The 3466-nt window shown below is 41.9% G+C and overlaps 1 long non-coding RNA gene across 3 annotated transcripts in view; it reads left to right on the forward strand.

The window, feature by feature from the left end:
- Positions 1-3466, forward strand: part of LOC111818547 — a 37276-nt gene that overhangs the window by 7085 nt on the left and 26725 nt on the right. For all 3 annotated transcript variants that reach the window (XR_002822514.1, XR_002822513.1, XR_002822512.1), the window contains exon 2: positions 398-454. This is a non-coding gene — a long non-coding RNA (uncharacterized LOC111818547). The remainder of the gene's footprint in view (positions 1-397; positions 455-3466) is intronic.

Raw genomic sequence — 3466 nt, forward strand, 5'->3', positions numbered from 1 at the left:
TTTCTCTTCTTTTTTCTTTCTTTCTTCTTTCTTTCTTTCTTTCTTTCTTTCTTTCTTTCTTTCTTTCTTTCTTTCTTTCTTTCTTTCTTTCTTTCTTTGAACCAGGGATTGAACTCAGCCCCTTGCGCTTGACTGGCAAGTGCTTATTCTACTGAGCTATCTCCCCAGCCCCCAAAATGCTAATTTTCAAGACTACAAAAAGCAGATCTCCTTATATTACAATGATAATGTGGCTCAGTGAATAAGTGGAAACTCCAGGAATGAACACTTAATTCACAATTTAGCAAACAACTTTACAAGGGGCAGAATTGGGACTCAGGTCTGTGAATCCAAGAGGTCTGATCTAGCACTGTGTTATGTCTCTGCTCTGATCCCTGTTCCTATGCGTCCTTTCTAGGTCTTGTTAAATGCTGGCAGGATAGGAGCTTCTTGTCCTAGGAAACATCCTCTTGAGGTATGTCTCTGTCTGGTGTTTGAAATGCATGTTTGTTAACAGTGATGATGAGGATTGACTGTGTGGTTCTACAGAGTATGGCCAACTCTGGGGATGGAAGTCTGGAAGACCCAGACATGAGGTTAGTGTCTTACACTCTGTTAGCTTTTCAAGAATGCTGGCTATCAGTGAGGATGACTTTGTTCTTCATGAGGATGTATTTTTCATGCAAATAAGTGACTTTGATTTTTTCCTATGTCCAGTGGAGTTGTGTATTCCAGGAGGTTGTTCCTAAAATGATTCTGATTGTTTCATGTTTGTATAGTATTCATACCCCTCAAATGATTAGTTTCCTTTGGTTGTGTCATTTTCAAGTCCTGTGAAATGATCTGCTAACTTTTGTTGCTTACAAACCTCCCTCAAATGTAAAGGTTTAAAGCAACAAACACACATTTGGATTATGACTGTATGGCTCAGCAACCAGGATTAGAATTAGCTGGGCAGTCTTTGATTATGTCAGTCCCATATCAACTACCAGTCAGCTAGGCTGGCTGCTCTTGCCTGGCTAGGGCAACTGGACTATATGAATATATCTTTCATCATTCAGCAGGATAATCTAATCTTGTTAATCTGGTGGCTGGATGGGAGAGAGCGAGAAAGTGAGAGATACAGAGACAGAGAGACAGAGACAGAGACTGCTCCAATTCTCCTAAGTCTTAAAACTACCATTATTTCTACTGCATGTTATACAACAGGTCAAGACAAACCTCCTATCTTTTGATGGGAAGAGTTGAAAAGTGACACTGCAAAGGAGCATTCACACAGGGAAAGCTTCTGGTGTCTTAAGTTTTGGAATAGTCAGGCACAGTCATTCTTATTGAGAAGAGCTAGTGAATGATCATTTAGATTGTCATAATTGCTGGAGAATTGTAGCACCCTTAAGTGAAAATAGAACATTGTTTTCAGTGAATAAGTATAAATTTGACTGTAGTTTTTCTATTTTTTTCCTTTCAGAAGGAATTTGAGGTTGTTTTCAAAGTTACATATAGCAGGACAATGTAAAAGAAAAGATTGGGAAAGCTTAGAGAAAATCAAAATAGGAGAAAAATATGAAGCCAATAACATAGTAGGTGAATGTTTCCTTAGATTTCTTGAATAGTTGGCAGAGGTGTGCAAATGTCAAATGCCAATAGGGAGCGATAAATAGGGAAAATACTATGATAATACGACCCTTATCTGATAGGCAAAGAGACTCAGAGGCATATGGTTTCCTCAAGATTGTATTGTGTAATAAGATGTGTCTTTTGACTTCCATGTTGGTGTGCTGTGCGAGAAATATTGGGAAAGCCACACTGAAGATACAGAAGAATGGCAAGGTCTTAAGAAACTGTAAACTCTTTGGGGGTGAAAGGATTTACTAGCATGGCACTGGCAAAAAACAAGACAAGACAAAACAAAAAAAAGTCCCATTAGACCTGAGGATTAAGGGAACAGATTAAAAGATGCAGACACAAATACAAGCACATGTAGGTATTTTATTTTTGGCAAAGGGGCCAAACATGTTCAATGTAAGAAAGATAGTCTTGGGCTACCCTGCACCCGCAGGACTGACTACGGGCCCCAGCCCAGGAGCAGCATGGGTGAGACTTTCTTCCACCTCTTTGGGACGCCCCCCACCCCTCCGCAGCACCTCCCCCACCCCGCCCTCCAAGTAGGAATTTCTGCCGCGTTCTGGGAACCACCAGACCCAGTCCTAGCCCAGGTCAGGTGAGTGTGTGGGAGAGCTTCCTGCTATCCTGTGCTGGTGGGACCGACTACCGGTCCCAGCAAAGGCACAGCGTGGGTGAGACCTTCTTCCACCCCCTTGAGATGCCCCCCACCAATCAGCACCTCCCCCACCCCACCCACCAAGTAGGAATTTTTGCCTCGTTCTTGGAACACCCAGACCCAGTCCTAGCCCAGAACCATTGAGTGTGTGGGAGAGCTGCCTCTTCCTTCTACTCCACCTTTGTCCCTTCCAGGCTCAGCTCAGGCCTGGCTTACATGCCTGGGGTGTAACCCTGCAGCTACAATCCCTGCAGAAAGTGTAGAGGATAGAACAATCAGGCTAGTCCAGGAGAAGAACATCTTGCCACAGGGGCACAACAGGTTCACTCTCAAGGGCAGCAGCAGGAAGGAGCTGAGCACAGCAGCCAGACCCAAGCCAGGTACAGCTGGCTAAATCCAGACTTTGTAGATCTGCACCTGAACTTCATTACGTGCAAAGGTTATAACTTCAATGAAGAACTACAACAAAGGTCAGAAGACAGTGCTACACAAAATGACGAGAAGGAACAAAATGCAATCTCAGAACCCAACCCCACCCGGAAAAAGTGCAGAGGACACTAACACAGAACAAATTGGGAATCACACAGCTGAAAGCAATGAATCAATGGCTTCTGAAATAAAGAAACAGCTGCAAAAAGATATAGAGGAACTCAGATTGGAAATAAAAAAAGAAATCCCTGAATGAATAACATCTGCAGTAAAGAATCAAATGCAGAAACATATGGAGGAAACCCAGTGCCCACCCAGAACAAGTGCGGACAACACTAGCTCTGCTCAAATGCATGAATTAATAACGTCGATAGTAAGTAAGCAACAGCAGAAAGATAGAGAGGAAATCAGAGCACAATTCTTTTCTGAAATAAAAAAAGAATTCTCAGAACTCATAGCATCAGAAGTAAAGAAGCAACTACAGAAACGTAGGGAGGAAACCCAATCTGAAAAAAACACGGCAGTAAAAGAATTTATAACTGCTTCTAAATAAAACATTGAAAAAAAATAGAGGAGATTAGAAAAATGATGGTTTCCTTAAACGAACAATTCAGGAAAGAAATAATCACATGAAGCAGAGTCAAAGAGATATAGAGGAAATTAAAACCTCAATGACAAGCTTGCAAAACCATTTAAGTGACAGTGAAGACAGAGTTTCAGATCTAGAAGATGCTGGTGCAGCTAGTGAAAAGGTAAGAAAGGATCTCTTAAAAACAA

This window comes from Octodon degus, unplaced genomic scaffold (assembly GCF_000260255.1).
Source record: "Octodon degus isolate 3935 unplaced genomic scaffold, OctDeg1.0 scaffold00094, whole genome shotgun sequence".
NCBI lineage: Eukaryota > Metazoa > Chordata > Mammalia > Rodentia > Octodontidae > Octodon > Octodon degus.